Source organism: Ranitomeya imitator, chromosome 2 (assembly GCF_032444005.1).
Source record: "Ranitomeya imitator isolate aRanImi1 chromosome 2, aRanImi1.pri, whole genome shotgun sequence".
NCBI classification, from domain to species: Eukaryota; Metazoa; Chordata; class Amphibia; order Anura; family Dendrobatidae; genus Ranitomeya; species Ranitomeya imitator.
In genome coordinates this window covers 53,745,398-53,756,941 of record NC_091283.1, presented here as the reverse complement: position 1 = coordinate 53,756,941, position 11,544 = coordinate 53,745,398, and positions in this window count along the sequence as shown.

Below are 11,544 nucleotides of genomic sequence, written 5' to 3'. Positions count from 1 at the left end.
GCCCTCCTGGCTTTTGACCTTGCACTCCTTGACTATCCTGACTCATGGCTTGGCCTTGAGAAGTGACTCACTGTCACATGATTGAGGAAAAACATCCAGGGAAAGGGGATCTATGAAAGAGGAGAGGAGGATGCGAAGGATTGTTCTGACAAAATGGCGACAGAGGAGGATGTGAAGAGTTTTTTTTTTTATTTCTGATGAATGGGTTCAGAATAGGATCTAAAGAATTGTTTATATTAAATGGGTCAGGAGAATGTGAAGAATTGTTCGTATAAAAGGGTAGGGGGAGGATATGGAGAACTGTTTATATAAGAGGGGTCAGGAGGTTATGGAGAATTGTTCGTATAGAACAGGGTCAGTGGAGGATGTGAAGAATTTTTCATATAGAAGGGGTCCGATAGATGTGAAGAATTGATCTGATGAAAGTGGTCAGAGGGAGGATGTGAAGAATTGTTTGCATAAAAGGGGTCAGAGAAGATTTCAATAATTGAATAAAAGGGGTCAGGAGGCTGTGAAGAATTGTTCATAGAGCAGGGGTCAGAGATAACTGTGAAGAAATCTTCTCGAAGGGGTCAGATGCATGTGAATAATCGTTCTGATAAAAGGCGTCAGAGGGACATCTGAAGAACTGTTTGTATAGAGGGGGACAGAGGAGGATGTGAAGAATTGTTCTGGTCAAAAGGGTAAGAGAAGGTTGTGATTTTTTTTTCTTGTTTTTTTTCTTTTATCGCAAATCTTAATATTGTAGATCCTCTCAGGGATGGGCTAGAAGGATTGTTCCGAACATGTAAATACCTTCATCTAATTAGCAATAATTGTGAGGATCTAGTCTGTCCAAAGGATTTTTTTTTGGGGGGGGATAAACGTCTTGTGCTGGATTTTTCCCCAGTGCGTTATTTTTTTTTTATTATTTTTATGAAATATTTTCTTTTGAGCTTCTTATTTATGTTTCTTGTACATTATCTCTACACCTTCTGCAAAGACAGAGAAGGGTGCGGACGGCAGGAGAGACGTGAAGGAGGAGAACCCTGGGCTCATGGAGAAGTTCTCATGTTACAAAGAGTTATAGGAAAAGTTTCCTGAAAAGAGACAAATCCTTTAAGCTCCATTAATAATTTAAAAAAAAAGTTTGCCATATTTATCCTCCCTGCTTCCAGCGCTGAGTTTGCACCGTTGTTCTCAGTTTCTGGCGCTGCAGCCAATTGCTGAGCTCAGCAGCTTAACATAGACCAAGCCGCTGAGCTCAGTGATTGGCTGCAGCGCTGCGTTTAGGTTTAACTAAGCTGTGTATCAGGACAATGGAATTGCGACTGCTATAATGAAATATTACAATTAATGATTTCTTCTTATTTGCTATATATTCATCAGTCCTGTTGGGGAGCAGCGGAGCGCCTCACTACTTATTGTATTGTGTGGCTACACACAGGGCGGAAGCGGCTCTTTGTATTATGGCAGGAAGCCATTTGTGCCCCGGTATATGTTCTGTGTCGTCACTGTGAGCGACTGTACATTTTGTTTGTTTCCTCCCATTAGACACTAAAATGTACAAAATAATGGAAACAGCTTTCCGTCTCAGCAGGTATCCGTAATGTGCACAAACCCACCGGCGGAAAAAGGCCAAATGGGCCATCGAATAATGCAAAACTTCACCCGCTTCGGAGAAGGAAGAAGTGGCCCTCTTACCTCTTGGGCCCCTGAGCACAGGTTGCACTAATGATATGTCCGCCTCTGTACAAACCTATACATTATCTCTACTACTTCATTAAATCTAGCACCAAATGTTATTAAGATCCAAAAAACGCATACCGTATATTTAATAGTGAACATTCCATTGATCAGTGGCTCCTACAACATTCTATTCTCCTGTTACTGACACCCATCAATAGGTCGTAATAAAAGCTGACCATAGATGTTATCGCTGGGCACTGATTTATTGTATTTTTTTTAATATTATTTATTATATTTATTTGTATTTATTATCGTTATTCTTTATTGTAGTTATAGCTAATAAGTTATGATAACGGGTATTCCAGGCCTAACCAGTCTTTTACAAATCTCTCCATATGTGATATTTTGACTGAGCCCATTACCGAAAATGAGGGACTTGTGTTTCTTGTTCACCACTTGCAGCAAGCCCGTGGTGGGGCAGGGTGTGCAGCACTATAACTACACCTTCTGCCATCGATGTGCCCCTCTCTGACCCTGCCGCACAGATCCAGTCATTCTCCTAATTCTCTAATGCTCTCCTTCTGAAGTCTGCTTCCTTCTCTTTTCCTCACACACTAATCTTCACTGCTGTGCTGTCACACATTGTTACTGTACAGTTTCTTCAGTTTTTTCTGTCTTTTCCTCTCTATGGCTAAGCTTTCTCCTGTGACATCCTCTCACTATCCAGATTTACCGCTAAATGGCTGCTGCATTCTCTGCCTCTTGCTTTTATAAGGCCAATATAGGTCCTCCTGATTGGCTGTACTGTATCATGTGATGGCTACAAGGCATTCTGCCTCCACACCTAAGGCCATGTAACCGTTCTCTAGCTTCTGCAACGTGTAAAATGATCATCATTTTTGACCAATTCGCTCATTGCATATAGTTAGAATTCTCCGGGTTCAGGCGATTCCCAAAAAATTTAACACTAACTCGATTCGAATTCAATTTGCTCACCTCTAGTGCATAAATAACTGGTTTCCACCACTATACTCCTTAAAGGGGTGTTCTGGGACATAGAAGTTACCACCACCTAGATAGATGGGGACCACTGATCCACAGAATGAGACACGGTTATGGTTGAGATTGTGCATGACTTTCTCCAGCAGCCCCATTGGGAATGGATTGAGGATTGGCTGAGTATATGCACTGCTACTCCTTTAACACGGGGATAAAAGTGCCCCGTTCTGGTGGTCGAACCCCCACTGATAAAGTAGATGTCGCCTATCAATGTCTCCCAAGCAGAATACCCCTTTAAGGCCAATGCATCGCCGTGCAGCAAGCTCCCCCTAGTGGTGGCTGCAGACTGAATATTTCATGGCTTTGCAGAAGATTTGGAGCTCTATCGGAAAAAAAAAAGCTTTGATCGCTATAAAGATTCATAAAGAAATGAATTGGCGCCACGTTTCTGATTTATTTACATGGATAGATGAAACGCTGGGCGTTCGCTTTACGCATTCAGGTTAATCCGGCCACCGCCATTGGGCCAGTGTTGGGTCCTTGTCCCCAGCTCCTTGGCTTGGTCGGTGTCATTAATCTCACACGTACACACACACACACACGCATGTGTTTTCCTAAGAATTCCATAATGGAGCTTTCGCGTGACAGCTTCTTCTGGTCTTCCTGGGAGGAAGCGGGAGGGGTGCGCAGGGGAAAAATAGGCCAGGAAGTTTTGGTGAGAAGTTTATGTTTCCTCTGGCCCTGTCTGCATCTTCCAAAACAAGAAATCGTAGAGTAAAAAAAGAAAAAAAAAAAAAGCGACGTGGATTTGTGTGTATGTGTAGCGCCACTGCTTGTTTTCCTGGGGATGATGGGGGTAGATTCAGTCCTGAGATTTCTCATTCCGCCGGCTGTGTAACATGACCTCTCACTATCTCATAGTGTACATGTTCTCTGCCAGGACTTCCCGTTACTGTGTGATTATTATAAATATCACTGTACAGTTAAGAACGATGCAGCCGTCGGAGGAAACCACTGGGCACATAAAAAAAAAAATCCACAATTCTACAAGGATACGACCGGGAATAAGATTCCGGTAAGAATTTACTGACGGTTTCACTGTAATGACTGCGACGCTTCAACGGATCCCACTGATTCTAAGACTGTTTTTTGTGACATATTGTACTTCATGATAGTGGTAAAATTTGGGGAAAATTTTGCAATTTTCAAACTTTTAATTTTTATGCCCTTAAACCAGAGTTATGTCACAAAAAATAGTTCATAAATAACATTTCCCACATGTCTACATCTGCATCATTTTTCAAACATTTTGGGTTTTTTTTGGTTTGGAAGTTAGAAGGGTTAAAGGGTTAATCAGCAATTTCTCATTTTTCCAATAAAATTTGCAAAAATGTTTTGTTAGGGACCACATCATATTTGAAGAGACTTTGAGGGGTCTATATGATGGAAAATGCCCCAAATTTTCACCATTCTAACACCGCACAGTACTCAAAACCACATTAAGGAAGTTTAAGAGTTTCACAAAACTCTTAGCTTAACCCCCAAATTTTTATTTTCACAAGGGTAACAGGATAAAATGGAATCCAAAATCTGTTGTGCAATTTCTCCTACGTACGCCGATACCCCAGAAGTGGGGGAAAACTACTGTTTGGGTGCAGGGCAGAGCACCATTTCATATCATGAACACAAAATTGGCTGGAATCATTAGCGGACACCATGTCCTGTTTGAAGAGACCCTGATGTGTCTAAACAGTGGAAACTCATCCCGAGTGACCCCATTTTGGAAACTAGACCTCATTTTACAAACTACACCCCCAAATTATTCATGTAGTGGTGCAGTGAGCATGTTAACTACACACATGCCTCATAGATTTTTTTTATACCATTGAGCATCGTACCATTACTACTAAAATGTTTTTAGCAACGCATTTTTATTTTTATAAGGGCTAATAAGAAAACATAGACCTCTCAGTTTGTTGCTCGATTTCTCCTGAGTATGTCAATACCCTACATGTAGTCGAGAACTACTTTTCAGGCACAGTGCAAAACTCAGAAGGGAAGAAGTGCCATATTATAGTGCAGATTTTACGGTTATTGTTTTAGCAAGCCATGACCCACTATGAGAGTCCCTGAGGTGTCAGAACAGCAAAAAAAAAAAAAATGTGACCCCAATTAACAAACTATTTGCCTCCTGGAGCGCAGATTTTCCTAGAATAGTCATATACAGAGCCCCTAAGTGCTACTAAGTGCTAGAAGAGCAGAATTCCCCCTCAAGTGGAAATTACACCCCTTTGGGAATTTATCTACAGGTAGTGATGATTTGACTCCACGGGTGGTTTCCACCGCAGGAATTTAAACCTTTACGACATAATGTGTAGTTTTAGGCTGATCTCTCACCTTCCTCATGATCAAGGATACCCCACGAGGTGAGATTTCGCATGGTGCCCCAGATCGATTTGACAGTCATTTTCTATTTCTTCCATTTTCTTACTATTGCACTGACATTTTTCTCCTTCTCACCCAGTATCTTACTTATGGTGTTATAACCCATTCCAGCTTTGTGCAGGTCTATGATCTTGTCCCTGACATCCTTATAAAGCTCTTTGGTCTTGCCCATGTTGTAGAGGTTAGTTAGTTTTTTTGTTATTTATACACAAGAAAGTAGCCATTCTGCAATTTTTATTCTAATGGACAATCGGGCCAAGAGAAAAACATTACTCTGACTAGCCCTATTGAACAACCCAGGTCAGTGTGCTGTCCGATCAAAAATCGCACAGCACACGTCTGATTTATACGCTCATCTGCATAAGCCCTGAAGGTAAATTTCCACAGGTCGTGCGCGTGCATTCGCAAGAACACTTGTTTCCAATGAGCGGACTGTGGAAACATGGTGGCAATCACCCGACGAACAAGGGAAGTGCTCATTCGATGACTGATCAACATTTTTACCAGCTCATCACCCTGAGTCAGCCCGAAGCAGCATGGTACAGAACAATTGTATTTTCCTGTTCCTCTTCAGTTTTCATCATCCTTTGTAAACAGGTTGGTAAACTGTAAGGAAAAACACACAAGGAGAGAAGCCGGTGTGATGGAGCTTACACAGTCAGCTCTCTGGTGCCCCTCTTACCCTCAGGACAGTCAGGAAACTGCACCTAGGATAAAGTAGTCGCCGGAGAGGCTGCCCTGTCACGTACTGGTTATCGGGGCTCTCTGCAGTGAGGGCGGTATATATGCCACCAGTTCCAGACTGGGAATATATATATATACATATATATATATATATATATATACCTCCGATCCGTTACTGCCAGGATCCCTCAATAACACCAGAACGGCATGCTGCCACCAGTTCCGTTAACTCACTTATATTGGCTCTGGCAAGTGTCCATGGTTACGGAGCGGCGTTGGAAGAAAACACATTCGCACGACGACTTCACTGCATTCAAACAGGCAACACTCGCTTTTAAATCTGCTCTCACCTCTGATAAACAGGCCTACTTCACAACCCTCATATCTTCCCTATCCTACAACCCCAAACAGTTATTCAAAACCTTTAACTCCCTCCTCCGCCCCCCACTGCCCCCTCCAACCTCCCTCATCTCTGCCGAGGACTTTGCCACACACTTTAAAAATATGATCGACCAGACAAGGCAAGTCTTTATTGTTCAACCACTTTGTATACCAGACCAATGCCCAAACCCAATAACCTCCCTATCCAACATCACTGAAGGGGGACTTAATTGTCTCCTCTCCAAATCGCACCTCACCACCTGTGCGGTCAACCCCATCCCACCTCCCCAACCTCACCACCACACTTATCCCATCCCTAACCCACCTCTTCAACCTATCACTAACTTCTGGAACCTTCCCTTCTGCTTTCAAACATGCCACAATCACGCCTATCCTTAAAAAGCCAACCCTCGATCCAACTGCTATGTCCAGCTATCGCCTAATATTGCTATTCGTTTCCAAACTCCTGGAGCAGCACTTCCACGCTGAACTTTCCTCCCACCTCTCATCTAACCAGCTCTTTGACAATTTGGTTTCCGCTCCCATCACCCAACTGAGACAGCCATGACCAAAATTACTAACAACCTACTTACAGCCAAAGCTAACGGACAATACTCTGTACTCCTTCTAGACCTGTCCTCTGTTTTCGACACAGTTGACCACTGCCTCCTACTACAGATCCTCTCCTCCTTTGACATCAAAGACCTCGCCCTATCCTGGATCTCCTCATACCTTTCCAACCGCACATTCAGTGTCTCCCACTCCCACACTACCTCCTCATCCCGCCCTCTCTCTGTTGGAGTCCCCCAAGGCTATGTTCTAGGACCCCTACTCTTCTCAATCTATACCCTTGGCCTGGGACAACTCATAAAGTCCCATGGATTCCAGTACCACCTTTATGCTGATGACACTCAGATCTACCTCTCTGGCCCAGACGTCACCTCTCTGCTGTGCAGAATCCCAGCGTGTCTATCAGCCATATCCTCCTTCTCTCGCTTCCTGAAACTCAATGTGGACAAATCTAAACTCATCATCTTTCATCCATCTCATAGATGTTTCTTACCTGACCTATCTATCGCAATTAACGACATCACGCTTTCTCCGTACCGGAAGTCCACTGCCTCGGGGTAACCCTTGACTCTGCCCTGTCCTTCAAACCGCACATCCAAGCTCTTTCCACCTCCTGCGCCTCCAGCTCAAAAATATCTCCAGAATCCGTCCTTTCCTCAACCCTCAATCTACTAAAATGCTTGTGCATGCCCTCATCATCTCCTGCCTTGACTACTGCAACATCCTGTTCTGTGGCCTCCCTGCTAACACCCTTGCACCTCTCCAGTCCATCCTTAATTCTGCTGCCCGACTAATTCATCTCCCCGCTACTCCTCCGCTTCCCCCTCTGCAAATGTCTTCACTGGCTCCCATTCCCTCAGCGTATCCAGTTCAAATTACTAATACTGACCTACAAAGCCATCCATAACCTTTCTCCTCCATATATCTCTGAACTAATCTCCCAATATCTTCCCTCACGTAATCTCTGGTCCTCCCAAGACCTCCTTCTCTCCTCCACACTTATTCGCTCCTCACCCAATATCCCCCATCCTCTGGAATTCTTTGCCCCAACACGTCCGACTATAAACCACATTCAGATCCTTCAGACAGAACCTGAAAGCCCACCTCTTCAGGTAAGCCTACAGCCTGCACTGACCCCGCTGCCTCCTCACCACTACCAAAGCTACCGCCTCACCAACATCGGAGCTCCCGCAACCCTCAACCTATTGTCTCCTTCTCCACCATCCCGTAGAATGTAAGCCCGCAAGGGCAGGGACCTCTCCCCTCTGTATGAGTCCGTAATTGTTAGTTTGCTTATTGTAAGTGATATCTGTCATTTGTATGTAACCCCTTCTCATGTACAGCACCATGGAATCAATGGTGCTATATAAATAAATAATAATAATAATAATTGGTTCAGAAACCAACCCCAGGAAGCGTATAAGTATTAGCCGGACTCACAAACTTGGGAAATCGGGTTTCGAGATAAAAGAGCAGCCCAAAATTAATTATTTTAATTGCCGAAAGGTGCACTAGATACTACAAATATATACAGAGATTACAGCCAGAAGTACAGATAAAAGTAGGGTTGGGGATAGGAGTTAGCTGTATGTGTCACATACCATTCTTATCACGTGTGGATGGAGGGAAGCTGTCGTATCCACAGGCACCTTCTTAGTTTCTGGACCATCCCCACACACAACGTAACGTGGCTTCCATGGCAGAACAATAAGGCTATATTCACACTTTGCGGATTTTGCTGCGGATCCGCAGCGGATTTGACCGCTGCGGATCCGCAGCAGTTTCCCATGAGTTTACAGAACAATGTAAACCTATGGGAAACAAAAAACGCAGTGCACATGCTGCGGAAAAAACCGCGCGGAAACGCTGCGGATTACATTCACTTCTTTTCTGCGGATTTTCACCTGCTCCAATAGAAAACTGCAGATGAAAATCCGCAGAAGAAACCGCAGTAAAAACCGCAATAAATCCGCAGTAAAATTCTGCTGCGGAAAAATCCGCAGTGGAATCTGCAAAGTGTGCACATAGCCTAACAGGGCTAGCTAAAAGTGTGTAGCTAGCTTTTAACCTTTAGCGCGCCCCCTCCCATATTTGACACCGCCCCTCTGGGTTGGGCTGAATTCTCCCTTTTCCTCCTAGCTGAAATAATTCCCAATATCTAGGATGGGTCATAACTTCCTAGCGGGAGGTCCAAACAGGACGGCTGACATCTCAACGGGTTCATTGGGACTGGACCTATACAGGGAGTCCAAACTTGGGTTGGCTAAGTGGTTCTAGAGAGCCAGTTTCGATAGCTCGGTATTGGAGACAGCTAGAGAATTATGAGACAGGGGTGCGTGCAGGGGCTCCCAGGGTTCTGGTGATACATTGGACTCTGGTGATTACTTAGGTGCATGGTACTTTCATAATTAATCTCTATATGTTGTGCCAAAGAGTCTAGCGTTTTCCCTTGAAGCAGGCAGACTTGCACAAAAGACAGCAGAGGGTCCTGGCTCTGCTCCTCCTTGCCTCCATTAACACGTGGCTTCTAATTCTCTGGCTATTTCGCAAGAGTTCAGCTCTTTTGGGAATTGTATACTTTTCCCAAGGGTGGGGGGCCACCTTTCAGGAGTGGAGGGAGATCTCTGGATAATCTATGGGGCCTGAATTCATAAATCCAAAATGGAGTCTCCCTCGTCCCTCACATAAACGAATGCTGATCTACAGTGGCGTAAGCTCCAACGGGGCCCTCAAATATTTTAAATCTTTAACAGCAATAGTCTTTTTCTATAGGCCAAAGGGACTTTTAGGGCCCCCTAGGCTCCATGGCCCGGGTGCGATTGCAACCCCTGCACCTATTGTAGTTACACCCCTGCTGATCTACCTGTATATGATCAATCCTTTTTTTGTTAATGTACTGAGATCCAGGGCCGACCCAAGATTTTGAGGGCCCCGGGCGAAAGAGTCTCAGTGGGCCCCCCCTTTAACACATGCCACGATTCATGATCACATATAACACAGCCCACGTAGCATATAACACAGCTACGTAGCATATAACACAGCCACGTAGCATAAAACACAGCCACGTAGCATAAAACACAGCCACGTAGCATAAAACACAACCACGTAGGATATAACACAGCCACGTAGCATATAACAGCCCACGTAGTATATAACAGCCCACGTAGCATATAACACAGCCACGTAGTATATAACAGCCCACACAGCATATAACACAGCCACATAGTTTATAACACTGCCCACGTAGCATATAACAGCCCATATAGTATATAGCACAGCCGCATAGTATATAACACGGCCCACGTAGTATATAGAACAGCCATGTAGTATATAGCACAGACATGTAGTATACAGCACAGCCCCCCTACCCCCAAGAATGGCCCCATAGTCCAGTCCAGCACTCACTGTTATAGTTAAAAAAAAATAAAAAAACACTCCTCACCTCTCAACGTGCCCGCGCTGCTCCCTGCTCCAGTCTCGGCTGCTGCTGCTGTACTGCCTGACACACAGCGAGTGCGCGATGACATCATCGCGCACCCGCAGTGTCAGAGGCAGAGCGGTGAATGATGGGAGAGGGAGCGTCAGGTGACGCTCTCTCCTCCATCATTTGCTTTGAACTTTACCGGCAGACGCCTGTATAGTTCAATACAGCAGGGGTCCGTGTCTCTATGCTGTGGTTTCCGACTCACGTGCGTGATGCTGTCCTGATGGCGACCATTGGTGTCCTGCTTCGCAAGCGCCAGGCCACACCTCCCTCAACCTGGCCTTCTGTTGCCGGGGACGCTGTTGCTGTCTGCTTGTCACCTGGCCGGGTGTTCTTTGGTCACGTGTCATCCCACGTGGTCTCGGTGCATCCGGTCTTGTGGGCTGGTTGCCATGGCAGTCCCTGAAGCTGCAGCATAACACTCTATACATGCCTCGCTTCGGGCTCACGACCGCCGGATATCCGCCTGGATCACCTGTCTTTACACGTGGTCCCTGCGTCTCCGACCACGTGGGCCTATTGCCAGCGCTGGCGGCAGGCGGGCCCCCCTGCCTCACAGGGGCCCCATAGCGGCTGCATGATGTGCTGCTAGCTGAGGGCCTCTGGGGGAGCGGGGACCCTAGGCACTGGCATCTGCCTGCCCCTAATGCTAGCCCTGAATGGACCCCCCTGTCTCGCCAGGGCCCCGGTGCTTGCCCGGGTACGCCGGGTGCTGACGCCAGCCCTGCTGAGATCGACTTGTCCAAATGCACCATAACAGGTTGTCTGTGTGGCAAATCCACCTCCATAGACCCTATACGACTGCCTGTGCTATTCCTGTGGTTCTGTATAATGGACCCATAGAAGGTTGAACATGCAGAAATAGGAGACCTTCATTTTTTTAAACTACTTATGGTCACTAAAGTGTACATTTAAGGTGCCCCGTAACATTACATTCATTGTCAGGGTCCTTGAGTTAATACTGAGCTCCATTAATCCATATCTTAAACCCTCTCTTGACCCATCTTGTGTATCTAGCTATCGCCCTACATCACTTCTCCCCTATACCTCAACACTACTGGAACAACACGTCCATCTTGAACTGTCTTTACATTTCTCTTCCTGTTCCCTCTTCGACCGCTTACAATCTGGCTTCCGGTCACATCACTCCACTGAAACTGCCCTAACTAAGGTCACCAATTACCTATTAACCGCCAAGAGCAAGCGACACTACTCTGTCCTCCTCCTCCTCGACCTGTCGGCTGCCTTTGACACAGTGGACCATTCCCTATTATTACAGACCCTCTCATCCCTTGGCATCACAGACTTGGCCC